Raw genomic sequence first — 16914 nt, 5'->3', positions numbered from 1 at the left:
CATTCTACAGCAAGGATGAACCTTGACAACATGCTAACTGAAAGAAGGTCATCACAAAGACCACAAATTGTGTCTTTCCATTTATATGAAATGTCCAGAAAAGTCAAATCTATAAATAAAGAATGTAAATTAGTGATTGCCTAATGCAGGTGGTGGGAATGGAGAGGAACTGCAAAACGCATGGGGTTTCTTTTTGGGGTGTTGGAACTGTTATAAAGTTAGATTGTGGTGATGGTTGCACTTACTAAGTGCACCTACTAAACTTACTAAGAATTGCTTTAAATGGGTGAATTTTATAGTATATATTTAAATTTATCTCAGTAAAACTTTAAAAAATCGTCTTCATTTTTAGTATTTTTCAATATTCAAAATAAAGATAGCTAAGAACAAAAGAGATAGTACAAAGCTTTGCTTGCTTTCAGACTGCATCAGCCTTTCTGTCTTGCTCCTCAAGATTTTTCTTACCCCTTCCTGTACTTGGGAATTGCTTTTTAAAACTTAGTTCTCCAAGATGGCATCCCATTCTGTATTTATAACAGATACAATGATATGACAAGCAGGAGCAAATACTATTCAAATTCTATTTATGAGACCTATTCCCTGGTGAATAATTTTATTTTTAAAAACTATATAACCAAAAAATTTTTAAAGATAAACTGGTGATAAATATATAATTTATTAAACCCAGTTTTCCTTTTTCTTAATTTTAAGCATTATGGGGATGGAAGCACATCCCTCAGTCTGGTGCCTGTTCTATCCGTGCCTTACCATGACCTTACATAGCCTTCAAGAGCAAAGCTTCCTTCTTACATTCCATACTAGTGTACCTCCCTTCTCTACCCTTAGCACAAACACAGGTTTTCAAATAATAGCTATAGATTGAAACATAAGGCTACTTAGAGTTCTCCCAAGCTATTGTCTGCATGTGCTTTGTTACTTTGCAGATTGATAGCACTCAAATAGGAAAAGGCAAACCTTTGCCCCTTGTATAGCATATCCTTAGAATTAGCTTCATGTGTGATATCTACATGTTCTTGGCTCTGGATAATTTAAATCACATTTGTCATCTTAGAACGTAATGAATTTGTGGGATAAGTATTTTCTGAACTGGCAAGTCATAGATTTTTCAGGGTGTTAGATTATTTGGCTGCATAGCATTTTCCCAGGGTCTGGTTTATATGTACATGTGGGTAGAGGATAGAGAGCATCATCTACAGAAATTAGAAAAATCTCCTGAAGAATATTACCTCTACCACTGGTTAAATACAAGGAGCTGGATAATGAATTGTATAAATATTTACACTTTATCAGCTGCACACAAATGAATAACATGGTGGTTTTCCACCTTTGCTTTAACATACTTACACAAATCTTTGTGAAAGTAATTTTCTCGCAGCCAACAATATTAGCGGGATTGGGGAATTGGAAGTTTCAGTGCAGCTTGCTTTGATAACCTCATTCCCAGATTTATTTAGAATAAGAGCTATTTGATTTCTTTTTAGACAGTAACTGCCTGTCCTGTTCCAATCTGAAACATATGGGTTCTTGTCACAATATGGAACAGAGGTGGCATCTTGGATAGTGAACATTGTTTCCCAGGAGAGAGAGAAAAACAGTTGCGCTAGAGGTGTCAGTTGGTTTAAAAATATCATTTATTTTTTAGCATTTTTTGCAAGCCCCAATAAATACAGATTAGTATGAAGCCTACAAATGCAGATTTAATTATCATATCAAATCTTTGGTAGAATACAAAGGACTGTTTCTGGATATTATGACCTAGTTGATAAAATATGTCCATTCTTGAGTCCTTCTTTTTCTCTACAAATACATAATATTTTTCTATGAAAGGAATCTGTGACATATTGCTGTGTTTCATCTGTACAGTTGAAGTATTTGCACATAAGATATTTTGCAGAGGGAAAAGGGAGTAAGAGCTAAGACAAAATGAATGGAGGCCAAAAGCATTTTACCAAAAGCATCACATTGGCATATAAGACTTTTTTTTTTAAGGATACATTAAATGTCCTTTTTTAAATTTTATACATTGAATTTTACACAATCAATTGGAAAAAAGGTTCTAAGAAAACAATGAAACACAGGTAGAGAATAAATAACTAAAAGACTGATTCTGATTTATTTTCTTTGTGTCCTTAGTACACCATCATGCTACGTTTTTTGTTTTTTTTTAATTTATTTATTTTTGGCTGTGCTGGGTCTTCGTTGCTGCGAGAAGGCTTTCCCTAGTTGCTGCAAGTGGGGGCCACTCTTCGTTGCGGTGCGTGGACTTCTCATTGCGGTGGCTTCTCTTTGCGGAGCACAGGCTCTAGTCGCATGGGCTTCAGTAACTGTGGCACGTTGGTTTAGTTGCTCCGCAGCATGTGGGATCCTCCCGGACCACGGATCAAACCCGTGTCCCCTGCATTGGCAGGTGGATTCTTAACCACTGCGCCACCAGGGAAGCCCCCACCATGGCATATAAGACTTTTATATGCCTATAAAAGAATGGAGGCAGCAAGATTAAGACTAGTGATTATTAGATCAATTAATTTATTCTTGTTTTCAGCAGTCCCAACAGTTCTCTCTGAAAGGATGTAAAGTTTTTAGGTGCCGTAAAAGTTTTTTTATTTTTAATTAACAGTAGCTTCGGGTGGCTTTTCTAACTGCCTAGATATAGTTTAAAAACTGATTGTTGGATTCAGGACAATTGAATATGCAGAGGACAAACACATATAAATGCAAAAGTTTAAAAATCAAGGCATTCTTTTATTTGTAGAAGTGTGTATTCAGGAACTCTGGGTAGATCAGGTAACTGGGGGGTTATTGAAGGTAAGATGAAAAGAAATGACTGTTTCTGAGCATACCTTTTGATCATAAAGTGTCTGCAGATATGGTTATGATCTTGATTATCCTGTGGTGGTTTGCTGTAGGTGGATGCCTGTCTCAGAAGAACTGGCTATTACATATGAAACGGTGCTAATTTTTGATAATCTACAGAAAAAAAAAATTTATATTGAACTCAACTCCTTTGTTTTTCTCTTTCTCCAGTGGTGGAAAGGATTGATTTCTGTGTTGCTTTTGCTATTTGGCATTTTCTCTTTTGGTAAATAGGGTATGCAAGCTTTAATCCTTTAACCTTGAATCTGAACCCTTAGCTATTGGATGGAAAGAGGATCTTTCTTTATTATATCATGTGGCATGGTGAAGGATTGTGTAGGTCAGGGACAACCAGGGAAACAGAACCAGTAGGAGGTATGTATTATGAGGTGTATTGCAAGGAACTGGCTAAGGCAGGTCTGAAGTCCATAAGGCAGGCTGTCAGTAAGGGCAGGCTGTAAATCTCAGGTAAGGGCTGAAGCTACTGTCCACAGTGGGGATTTTTTTCTTTTTCAGGGAAGCCTCAACTCTGCTTTGAAGGCTTCTCAAGAAATTGAATCAGGCCCATCAAGATTGCCTAAGATTTTATGGATTTTAATCACATCTGTAAAATACCTTCACAACACCACCTAGTTTAGTGTTTGATTTATGAACTGTAGCCTAGCCAAGTTGACATATAAATAAGACCATCACTGTCCACCCCTTGTCAACTTGGCACCCATACGCATCTCCTTAAACTGTATTTAATCTCTAAGTAGAGATAATAAAAAAGGAGTACTCCCACATAACGTGATACAACTATCCCAAATACAACTCAAAACATCCTTTCCCCAGAAGAGGATGTGAAGTCCTTGGGTGATGGTCACTCTTCTCCTTGATATCCTTTCATTTCAATGTTGTGATGTAAAGTTAATTATTATTAATGCATCTTAGGTGATAAAGGGATAAGATAGGAGAGAAAACAAAAATATTTGGTTAATATACGTATACAAACATTTATAACAAAATAAGGAAGAAATACTCAACTATTACAGTCCTTATTTCTGCAACTGACCACATGGCTGTAGCTGGTATTTATAACTATTTGTTCCACTACCCATTCCATATTCCCTTTGCTGTCAGCGAACACTTCAGCTAGTCATGGTTCTTTGTCTGGTGGGGTGACCCGAAACTTCACTCCTGAAGGGGCGGGCTATTAACAGTCGTGCCTGAATTGGATTTCTATAGCCTCCCATTGACTTGTAATCATAGGACACCCTAAGGGAGCTCCTGTATTCCAAACATATTTCTCCTTATCTCCATTGTGTAATAGCAGCTCATTTCCCTCTCAGTAGTTATGATCAGTTACCCTAGCCTGTACAGTAACCCTTTTATTTGTCTGATAATTCAGAGGCATGAGGAGCCCAAAGTGGTTGGGTGGCAGTGTCATCTTCCAGTTCAGTGGAATCACTGTGGTGTCTCCTAGTAGAAACATTCCTCCCTTTGGAACTAAGACCTCTAGACCAATAGACCCTAAGTTCATGGGGAAGGAAAGCAAAAAACTTGCTAACGGATCACTCTGGTCCGTGGTGAGTGGGCTACTTCCATTTCCATCTTCTTTCTTGGACTTGTGAATCACGGCTATGGGAGAAACAGCACCACATATTGGATACTGATTTAAAGCATATTTAGAGCATCCTGTAGGACCTTTCTTCAGCCCCACAAGGTATTGCCTCCTAGCTGGCATTGTTGCAAGTCATTTAAGGCCACTTCATTGTTCTTCAGGATAGCTGCTTCAGGATAACGGGGGATATGCTAAGACAAGTGAATTTCATAAGCATGGGCATATTGTACTATTTAACTTGCTGTGAAGTAAGGGGTTTTTTTTTGAAGGAATATTTAATAATTTATTAATAAACATGAGCTGTGAGAGACAAATGTATTATAGGAATGAAAATACTGTAAATATAAAACTTATAATAGAATTCTAAAGGCCTTTTTTTGGGGGCGGGGGGGAAGCACTGGACAAATAAGTGATTCCTGCATCATGCACAGCTTCCTCAGCACCCAGCTCCCTTAGCAGTGTGGGCTTCTCCAGCATCAGGCTCCAAGCAGCACTCAGCAGCCAGCAGCTTTCCCCAATACTCCCCTCTCCCCTCTAGGCTGTTTTGTAGCAGAGTTCCTCTAGTGAGACATCGTCCTTTGAACAGAACTCCCAGACACTCTAGAGGAGGCCTGCATGCCAAATCGAGCCACCAGGTGTTTTTGTAAAGTTTCACTGAAACCTAGCTACAACCATTCCTCTAGTCAGTACCGGGAAGTTTCGCATTCCAACTGCGGAACTGAGTAATTGTGACAGAGACTGTATGCCCCACAAAGCCTACAATATTTACCATTTGGCCTTTACAGAAAAGTTTGCCAACCCTTGTCCGAGAAGATGGATTTCTAGCAAGATCATAGGTCAGATTTCCAGAAAGTTCTGTTGGCCATGCTCCCTCCAATAAAATCTGAATCTAACCTCTGTGAGTGAAGGCTTCATCTTCATGAGTCTAGCGCAGCACCTAGGGGTGGTAACTGCTCTTTCTATCTACTCTTTCTATATTCTCCAGAGTTCCATGTACCTCTTGCTAGCCAATCACTCATGACTTCAATTCCATGTTATAATTAATAATTCCTAATGTTAAACATTTCCTGTTCAAATAATTCTATAATGTCTCTCTCCTCACTGGACCTTGACTGATATACAATGAATATTATTTTTCCTCCCTTTAGTAAGTTCTTTTATCAGAGGCAATGCTGTGTAAAATACCATGATGATAAATAAACCATTCTGTAGATCCATGGATGGTAATTTTGGTATAAGCAATGTGGGCACAGAAGACAAATCCATATCTAGAGTAAATGTCTATTCCAGTAAGATATATCTCCAGCCCCCTGACAGCTACTAATACTAGATACCTACAATCTATAAATTGAAAAAAGACAGAGGGAAAAATTAAACATAAACAAAAGCATAAGGCTAGAATGAATACTGTGGTACTAGATTAGAGTTGGAGACATTAGTATATATATATGTTTATGTATTGTCTTAGTCTGTTCAGGCTGCCATAACCAAATACCAAAGACTGGGTGGCTTAAACAAAAAAAATTTATTTTCTCACAGTTCTGGAAGCTGGAAGTGTGAAATCAGAGTACCAGCATGTTCATGTTCTGGTGAGGGCTCTCTTCTTGGCTTGCAGATGACTGCCTTTTCACTGTGTCCTCACATGGTGGAGAGAGAGTGAGCAAGATCTCTGGTGTCTCCTCTTATGATGGCACTACTCCCGTCATAGAGCATCACTCTCATAACCTAAACCTAAGTACTTCCCCAGAGGCCCCCATCTCCAAATACCAATACCATCACATTGGGGGTTAGGGCTTCAACATATGGATTTTAGAGGGACATAATTCAATCCATTTTGTGTGTGTGTTTGTGTGTTCACACAGAGATGGATGTATATATATATATATATATATATATATATATATATACACACACATATAGGTTAGTATACATAATATATATTTCCTATGCTGAGAGGTCCTGGCTGGAAGCAGTGATACAGAGTAGCAATGAGCACACCCAGCACATAGGTCTTGGTTTCTAAATACCATTCTCCAGTAAAATAAACCAGGACTCCTAAGAAAAATGCCTAATTAGAAGGATGGGACAAAGAAAAGATGAGCCTGAAGCCAGAAAGAAAGAAAGTACTCAAAAATCAAAAGGATGATGGAATGTCAAGGGGACAGAGGAGCTAACCTAAAAGAGCCTCCAATGGCCCAAACTGGAACAATTTGATCAACAAAACAAATAGTGTGATACTGGATTACAACCCAAAGTATAAAATAACCGTAGATGAGTCCATACTGATATAAATGGATGATCAATGAATAAGTAAGTGAAAGAAAAGGGACAGGTCTTTCTTCAGAAGAATTCCAAATAATTTAAGTAAATACTTCCCTCTCTGGGAGGTAGAGCTTGAACTTCACTCTGCTTGAGTGTAACTTAGTGACTCACACCCACGGAATAAGAAGGATTTGGAAAGGAGGAAAGCCATACTTTACAGTGGAGAAATATGGTGAATACTATCTTAATCAAATTATCAAGACTAACATCACCAATGAATAGTCATGTAGATATCATGTAACCCCTCATATGTTGTGATAAGGAACGAACTTCACCTCTGTAGTTTTCTTCCCAAACACTAATAGCATTGTACTTATGATGGTGGAAACAAAGACAAGTCCAATTTGAGGAACATTGTATAAAATACCTAACCAATTCTCCCCAAAACTGGTCAAGTAAAGTCATGAAAGACTGAGCAACTGTCACAGGCCAAAGGAAACTAAGAAGACATGATGACTAAATGCAGTGTGGAATATCCTGGAACAACAACAGTAAGTGTAAAACCTGGTGAAATCCAAATAGTCTAGGGTGCAGTTAATAGTTATGCACCAATGTTGTTTTCGTAGTTTCGACAAATGTACCATACTATTGTAAGATGTTACCATTTTTTTAACATCTTTATTGGAGTATAATTGCTTTACAATGGTGTGTTAGTTTCTGCTTTATAACAAAGTGAATCAGCTATACATATACATATATCCCCATAACCCCTCCCTCTTGCATCTCCCTCCCACCCTCCCTATCCCACCTGTCTAGGTGGTCACAAAGAACCGAGCTGATCTCCCTATGTTGAAGTGAGAGAGTGGCATGGACTTATATATACTACCAAAAGATGTTAACTTTTAAAAACCTTTTATTTGTTTGTTTGTTTATGTTCCCCTGAACTGTATTCTGTTAAATTAGATCAATTTCTTAATACCATTAACATACTATCTTGATTAATATAGCTTTGTTGTTGCTGCTGCTGTTTTCTTCCAGTTTTATTGAGATATAATTGACATACAGCACTGTATAAGTTTAAGGTGTACATCATAATGATTTGACGTACATACATCATGAAATTATCACAAAAATTTGGTGAACATCCATCCTCTCAAAGAAATAGAAAAAAATTTTTCTTATGATGAGAACTCTGAGGATTTACTCTAACAAATTTCATGTATAACATATGGTGTTATGTATGAAGCAGCGTTAATTATATTTATCATATTGTACATTACATCCCTAGTACTTGTTTATCTTACCTGGAAGTTTGTACCTTTTGACTGCCTTCATCCAGTTCCCCCCCCCCGACACACCTCCCTCCTCTGGGAACCACAAATCTGATCTAAGAGTTTGTTTCTTTGTTTACTTTGAAGTATGATAGACCTACAACACTATGTTAGTTCCTCTTACACACCATAGTGATTTGGTAGTGCTATACATTTCAAAATGAGCACCACAAGTGTAGTTACAATGTCACCATACATAGGTATTAACTAGATTCCCCACATTGTATATTTCATAGCTGTGACTCATTTAATTTGGAACTAGAAGTTTGTACCTATTAATCTCCCTCACCCATTTCTTCCCCCAACCTCCATCCTTTGACAACCACCTGTTTGTTCTCTGTATCTATAACTCCATTTCTGTTTTGCTATGTTTGTTCATTTGTTTTGTTTTTTAGATTCCACATATAATTGAAATCATACAGTATTTGTCTTTCTGTGTCTGACTTATTTCACTAAGCGCAATACTCTCTAGGTCCATCCATGTTGTTGTAAATGACAAGATTTCATTCTTTTTAATTGCTGTGTAACATTCCATCATATATATAGCTTATTTATTCAGTCATCTATTGATGGACCCTTGGGTTTTCTGTATCTTGGCTATTGTAAATAATCCTGCAATGAACATAGAGGTGCATGTATCTCTTCAAATAGTGTTTTCGTTTTCTACAGATATATACCCAGGAGTGTAATTGCTTGATCATAGAGTAGTCCTATTTTCAATTTATTGAGGCATCTCTGTACCATTTTTCATAGTGGCTGCACCAGTTTGTATTCCCACCAATATTACATGAGTGTTCCCTTTTCTGCACATCCTTGCCAACACTTGTTATTTGGCATCTTTTGTTAATAGCCATTCTGACAGGTGTGAGGTGATATTTCACGGTGGTTTTGATTTGCATTTCCCTGATAATTAGTAATGTTGAGCATCTTTTCATTTGTCTATTGGCCATCTGTATGTCTTCTTTGGAGTAATGTCTATTCATGTCTTCTGCCCATTTTCTATTTGGGTTGTTTTTTTGATGTTGAGTTGTATGGGTTCTTTGTGTATTTTGGATATTAACTCATCAGATACATCATTTGCAAATATCTTATCCCATTCAGTAGGTGGCCTTTTCATTTTACTGATAGTTTCCTTACTGTCCAAACGCTTTTTAGTTTGATAAAATCCCATTTGTTTATTTTTGTTTCCCTTGCCTGAGGAGACATATCCAAAAAACAATATTGCTAAGACTGATGTCAAAGAGCATACTGTTTATGTTTTCTTCTAGAAGTTTTATTATTTCAGGTCTTACATTCAAGTCTTTAATCCATTTCGAATTTATTTTTGTGCATGGTATAAAAGAGTACTCCAGTTCAATTCTTCAGCATGTAGCTGTCCAGTTTTCCCAACATTATTTATTGAATAGGCTGTCTTTTCACCATTCTGTGTTCTTGCCTCCTTTGTCATAGATTAATTGCCTATATAAGTGTGGGTTCATTACTGGGCTCTCTATTGTATTCCATTGATCTGTGTGTCTTTGAAACTCCCCTGGAAATCTAAAATTATTCCAAGCTAAAAACTTTATTTTTTAAAACAGGAAAGTATAAAGACATAATAATATGCAAATGAATCAGAGAAAGTGGGGGTTTTTTGTTCCTTTTTTTTTATTAAATTTTTTTTATTTTTTTATTTTTTATTTTTAACATCTTTATTGGGGTATAATTGCTTTACAATGGTGTGTTAGTTTCTGCTTTATAACAAAGTGAGTCAGTTATACATACACATATGTTCCCACATGTCTTCCTTCTTGCGTCTCCCTCCCTCCCACTCTCCCTATCCCACCCCTCCAGGCTGTCACAAAGCACCGAGCTAATATCCCTGTGCCATGCGGCTGCTTCCCACTAGCTATCTACCTTACTACGTTTGTTAGTGTGTGTATGTCCATGACTCTCTCTCGCCCTGTCAAAACTCACCCTTCCCCCTCCCCATATCCTCAAGTCCGTTCTCCAGTAGGTCTGCGTCTCTATTCCCGTCCCACCCCTAGGTTCTTCATGACATCCTTTTTTTTCTTAAATTCCATATATATGTGTTAGAATACGGTATTTGTCTTTTTCTTTCTGACTTACTTCACTCTGTATGACAGACTCTAGGTCTATCCATCTCATTACAAATAACTCAATTTCGTTTCTTTTTAAGGCTGAGTAATATTCCATTGTATATATGTGCCACATCTTCTTTATCCATTCATCCGATGATGGGCACTTAGGTTGTTTCCATCTCCGGGCTATTGTAAATAGAGCTGCAATGAACATTTTGGTACATGACTCTTTTTGAATTTTGGTTTTCTCAGGGTATATGCCCAGTAGTGGGATTGCTGGGTCATATGGTAATTCTATTTGTAGTTTTTTAAGGAACCTCCATACTGTTCTCCATAGTGGCTGAACCAATTCACATTCCCACCAGCAGTGCAAGAGTGTTCCCTTTTCTCCACACCCTCTCCAGCATTTATTGTTTCTAGATTTTTTGATGATGGCCATTCTGACTGGTGTGAGATGATATCTCATTGTAGTTTTGATTTGCATTTCTCTAATGATTAATGATGTTGAGCATTCTTTCATGTGTTTGTTGGCATTCTGTATATCTTCTTTGGAGAAATGTCTATTTAGGTCTTCTGCCCATTTTTGGATGGGGTTGTTTGTTTTTTTGTTATTGAGCTGCATGAGCTGCTTGTAAATTTTGGAGATTAATCCTTTGTCAGTTGCTTCATTTGCAAATATTTTCTCCCATTCTGAGGGTTGTCTTTTGGTCTTGTTTATGGTTTCCTTTGCTGTGCAAAAGCTTTGAAGTTTCATTAGGTCCCATTTGTTTATTTTTGTTTTTATTTCCATTACTCTAGGAGGTGGGTCAGAAAGGATCTTGCTGTGATTTATGTCATAGAGTGTTCTGCCTATGTTTTCCTCTAAGAGTTTGATAGTTTCTAGCCTTACATTTAGGTCTTTAATCCGTTTTGAGCTTATTTTTGTGTATGGTGTTAGGGAGCGATCTAATCTCATACTTTTACATGTACCTGTCCAGTTTTCCCAGCACCACTCATTGAAGAGGCTGTCCTTCCTCCACTGTACATGCCTGCCTCCTTTATCAAAGATAAGGTGACCATATGTGCGTGGGTTTATCTCTGGGCTTTCTATCCTGTTCCATTGATCTATCTTTCTGTTTTTGTGCCAGTCCCATACTGTCTTGATTACTGTAGCTTTGTAGTATAGTCTGAAGTCAGGGAGCATGATTCCTCCAGCTCCTTTTTTCGTTCTCAAGATTGCTTTGGCTATTCGGGGTCTTTTGTGTTTCCATACAAACTGTGAAATTTTTTGTTCTACTTCTGTGAAAAATGCCAGTGGTAGTTTGATAGGGATTGCATTGAATCTGTAGGTTGCTTTGGGTAGTAGAGTCATTTTCACAATGTTGATTCTTCCCATCCAAGAACATGGTATATCTCTCCATCTATTTGTATCATCTTTAATTTCTTTCATCAGTGTCTTATAATTTTCTGCATACAGGTCTTTTGTCTCCTTAGGTAGGTTTATTCCTAGATATTTTATTCTTTTTGTTGCAATGGTAAATGGGAGTGTTTTCTTGATTTCACTTTCAGATTTTTCATCATTAGTATATAGGAATGCCAGAGATTTCTGTGCATTAGTTTTGTATCCTGCTACTTTACCAAATTCATTGATTAGCTCTAGTAGTTTTCTGGTAGCATCTTTAGGATTCTCTATGTATAGTATCCTGTCATCTGCAGACAGTGATAGCTTTACTTCTTCTTTTCCGATTTGGATTCCTTTTATTTCCTTTTCTTCTCTGATTGCTGTGGCTAAAACTTCCAAAACTATGTTGAATAAGAGTGGTGAGAGTGGGCAACCTTGTCTTGTTCCTGATCTTAGTGGAAATGCTTTCAGTTTTTCACCATTGAGGATGATGTTTGCTGTGGGCTTGTCATATATGGCCTTTATTATGTTGGGGAAAGTTCCCTCTATGCCTACTTTCTGCAGGGTTTTTATCATAAATGGGTGTTGAATTTTGTCAAAAGCATTCTCTGCATCTGTTGAGGTGATCATATGGTTTTTCTCCTTCAATTTGTTAATATGGTGTATCACATTGATAGATTTGTGTATATTGAAGAATCCTTGCATTCCTGGAATGAACCCCACTTGATCATGGTGTATGATCCTTTTAATGTGCTGTTGGATTCTGTTTGCTAGTATTTTGTTGAGGATTTTTGCATCTATGTTCATCAGTGATATTGGCCTGTAGTTTTCTTTCTTTGTCACATCCTTGTCTGGTTTTGGTGTCAAGGTGATGGTGGCCTCGTAGAAGGAATTGAGGAGTGTTCCTCCCTCTGCTATATTTTGGAAGAGTTCGAGAAGGTTAGGTGTTAGCTCTTCTCTAAACGTTTGATAGAATTCACCTGTGAAGCCATCTGGTCCTGGGCTTTTGTTTGTTGGAAGATTTTTAATCACAGTTTCAATTTCAGTGCTTGTGATTGGTCTGTTCATATTTTCTATTTCTTCCTGATTCAGTCTTGGCAGGTTGTGCATTTCTAAGAATTTGTCCATTTCTTCCAGATTGTCCATTTTATTGGCATAGAGTTGCTTGTAGTAATCTCTCATGGTTTTTTTTATTTCTGCAGTGTCAGTTGTTACTTCTCCTTTCTCATTTCTAATTCTATTGATTTGAGTCTTCTCCCTTTTTTTCTTGATGAGTCTGGCTAGTGGTTTATCTATTTTGTTTATCTTCTCAAAGAACCAGCTTTTAGTTTTATTGATCTTTGCTATCGTTTCCTTCATTTCTTTTTCATTTATTTCTGATCTGATTTTTATGATTTCTTTCCTTCTGCTAGCTTTGGGGCTTTTTTGTTCTTCTTTCTCTAATTGCTTGAGGTGCAAGGTTAGGTTGTTTATTCGAGATGTTTCCTGCTTCTTAAGGTGGGCTTGTATTGCTATAAACTTCCCCCTTAGAACTGCTTTTGCTGCATCCCATAGGTTTTGGGTTGTTGTGTCTCCACTATCATTTGTTTCTAGGTATTTTTTTAATGTGGTCAAATTTATCAGTTTTTCCCCCTAATGAGTAACAATATTTATTTATTTATTATTTTTTCCACTTTCACCAATGGGCAGATCATCCAAAATGAAAATAAATAAGGAAACACAACCTTTAAAGGATACATTAAAAAAAAAATTTTTTTAATGATACATTAAACAAGATGGACTTAATTGATATTTATAGGACATTCCGTCCTATAAAACAGAATACTCTTTCTTCTCAAGTGCTCATGGAACATTCTCCAGGGTAGATCATATCCTGGGTCACAAATCAAACCTTGGAAATTTAAGAAAATTGAAAGCGTATCAAGTATCTTTTCCAACCACAATGCTATGAGACTAGGTATCAATTACAGGGAAAAAAATCTATAAAAACTACAAACACATGGAGGCTAAACAATACACTACTTAATAACCAAGAGATCACTGAAGAAATCAAAGAGGAAATCAAAAAATACCTAGAGACAAATGACAATGAAAACACAATAACCCAAAACCTATGGGATGCAACAAAAGCAGTTCTAAGAGGGAAGTTTATAGAAATGCAATCCTAACTCAAGAAACAAGAAATATCTCAAATAAACAACCTAACCTTACACCTAAAGCAATTAGAGAAAGAAGAACAAAAAACACCCCAAAGTTAGCAGAAGGAAAAATCATAAAGAGCAGATCAGAAATAAATGAAAAAGAAATGAAAGAAATGATAGCAAAGATCAATAAAACTAAAAGCTGGTTCCTGGAGAAGATAAACAAAATTGATAAACCATTAGACTCATCAACAAAGAAAGGGAGAAGACTCAATAGAGTTAGAAATGAAAAAGGAGAAGTGACAACTGACCCTGCAGAAATACAAAGCATCATGAGAGATTACTACAAGTAACTCTATGCCAATAGAATGGACAACCTGGAAGAAATGGACAAATCTTAGAAATGCACAACCTGCCAAGACTGAACCAGGAAGAAATAGAAAATATAAACAGACCAATCACAAGCGCTGAAATTGAGACTGTGATTAAAAATCTTCCAACAAACAAAAGCCCAGGACCAGATGGCTTCACAAGCAAATTCTATCAAACATTTAGAGAAGAGCTAACACCTATCCTTCTCAAACTCTTCCAAAATATAGCAGAGGGAGGAACACTCCCAAACTCATTCTATGAGGCCACCATCACCCTGATACCAAAACCAGACAAAGATGTCCCAAAGAAAGAAAACTACAGGCCAATATCACTGATGAACATAGATGCAAAAATGCTCAACAAAATACTAGCAAACAGAATCCAACAGCACATTAAAAGGATCATACACTATGATCAAGTGGAGTTTATCCCAGGAATGCAAGGATTCTTCAATATACGCAAATAAATCAATGTGATACACCATATTAACAAATTGAAGGAGGAAGACTATATGATCATCTCAATAGATGCAGAAAAAGCTTTTGACAAAGTTCAACACCCATTTGTGATAAAAACCCTCCAGAAAGCATAGGTTTTTAAAAAAAAATTCATCTTGGTTTTACAATGTATTAATTAGTCCATGACTTCTTAGTGTGATCTAATGGTAGCTGCACTGCTTTAGCAATAAGAAAAGGTGGGATTGTAAACAGAACTTCAATGCCCTGAATCTCAGTGACACTTACTAAAATGCCCTCCATAGAATATTAATGTCAAGTGTTTTGGGTTTTATTTGCTTATTTTCTTCCTTGTAAAATGATACACAGAAATTAGTTTGGCTGAGCTGGAAAGGTAAAGAAAAGCACAACTTGAGCTTACTGCTCATGGAGAATGAGAAAGATGAGTAATTATTTCTAATTCCTTGTGGTTTGGTAAAGGGATTATATAATCTTTGTTCTTTGTTAGTAAAGTGAAGGGCAAAGATTCTGGATGGTGTAAGAAAGGAATGGTTTTATTAAAGAAATCAAAAGGTCTTGCAGTTCATCCAGAGAGCCAGCCCAGGAACTCATAAAGGGAACCAGAAAAGTCTCTAGTTCTGCTTGAAAGTGAAAGTTTTAGCCATGAGGTAGTTTACTATTCTGATAAACTGTAGAAATTTTGCTCTATTTGTCTTTCAATCATAAGTGTTTTATGTGAAAGCAGGTGTCTTTGAGGCAAAAGTAGAAAAGGATACCATTTTAAACTCTACCTCATTAGAAAGTTTGATGAGCTTCTAGAAAAAAAAAAAACAAAGAAACTAATATAAAAGGAATCTGGAAGTATAAGATTCCAAGCAAGGATGTAGATTTTAGAAATTTCCTCCTTTCTTAACATGAAAAGCACTATCAGGTAGGTGGCAAGTAGAAAAATATGTCAATATAAAGAGGAAAAGCAATCTCTGTTCTACCATACTTATACAGTAGAAATTGTATATTTTTTAAGGTTAAAATGTATATTTTAGAATTGGAGGCAATCAATATGTTTATACTCCTTTTTTTTTTTTTTTTTTTTTTTTTTGTGAGTCAGTCAGCATTTCTTACCTTGGCTTTCCTATGGGTTTTTTTTTTTATTTATTATTTTTATTGAAGTATATACTTGATGTACAGTATTATATGTTACTGGTAACCACTAATTTGTTCTATATATCTGTGAGTCTGTTTCTTTTTTGTTATGTTCACTATTTTGTTGTATTTTTTAGATTCTACATATAAGTAATATCATACAGTATTTCTCTTTGTCTGACTTATTTCACTTAGCATAATACCCTCCAAGTCCATCCATGTTGTTGCATGTGGTAAAATTTCATTCTTTTTTATTGGCTGAGTAGCGTTCCATTGTATATATATATATATATGTGTGTGTGTGTGTGTATGTATATGTGTGAGTATATATATATGTACACACACACACACACACACACACACACACACCACATCTTCTTTATCCATTCATCTGTTGATGGACACTTAGGTTGCTTCCATATCTTGGCAATTGTAAATAATGCTGCTATGAACATTGGATGCATCTATCTTTTTGAGTTAGTGTTTTTGTTTCTTTCAGATATACACTCAGGAGTGGAATTGCTGGGTCATACAGTAGTTCTATTTTTAGTTTTTTGAGAGAGAAATTGTGCTTCTTGAAAAGTTATAAGTAAATAATAAAAACCAGAGTATAAAGGTGGAATTTTACAGTTTTAGAGCTTAAAGAACCTGTAGAAGCATAATCCAAATCTCATTTTATCAGTGTGTAAACTAAATAAAGAAATTTGAAAAAGAATAAATTGAGTTACCATTAGGTATATGTCCAACAATTTTAAATCACAAAAACAGTAAAGAAAATGTTTAAGTTCTAGCAGAATCAAGAAAATCTACTGTTGCCTTCTATGAGAATGGAGTTCATCAGGTTAGTTGATGATTCTCTTATATTCATTTGGAGGTATATAGACTTGACATAGTTCATAAGAAAGCAGGCTATCATTAGAACCTCTGTCTATACTGTTATTAAAAATAAACCTGTTGAGACTTTTCAAATCTAATTATTCATCTAAGTGTGAAAGTATGACTATAGGTCAGATTTAAGAGAAAAGGCACTCTCACTTGTTGTCGTTATACTGGAGAGCATTTGGTTAAAATCAAAGAGAAAGGACCCTGGAAATTTTATTTCACTCTAAGATGTCTTGACTGCCTCATGTTAGCATTTCATATCCTAAAAGGAGATGAAGACAACCAGTAGAGTTGACATAGTCATCCTACTTCTGACAAATGAAAAATTCATAATAATTAGATATGTAACCAAAACTTAAGAAAGGCAGAGAAAAGAGAAGCATGCTCTTCTG

The 16914-nt window shown here is 36.2% G+C and overlaps 1 protein-coding gene across 4 annotated transcripts in view; it reads left to right on the top strand.

Annotated features, from left to right (window-relative positions):
• The window catches only part of KIAA1328 (KIAA1328 ortholog), a 375328-nt gene that overhangs the window by 249049 nt on the left and 109365 nt on the right, over positions 1 to 16914 (top strand). The window lies entirely within an intron of this gene.

Source organism: Phocoena sinus, chromosome 14 (assembly GCF_008692025.1).
Source record: "Phocoena sinus isolate mPhoSin1 chromosome 14, mPhoSin1.pri, whole genome shotgun sequence".
In the NCBI taxonomy this organism is placed as follows: Eukaryota; Metazoa; Chordata; class Mammalia; order Artiodactyla; family Phocoenidae; genus Phocoena; species Phocoena sinus.
Note: the sequence above shows the minus strand (reverse complement) of the source record. Positions and strands in the feature narration are given on the sequence as shown.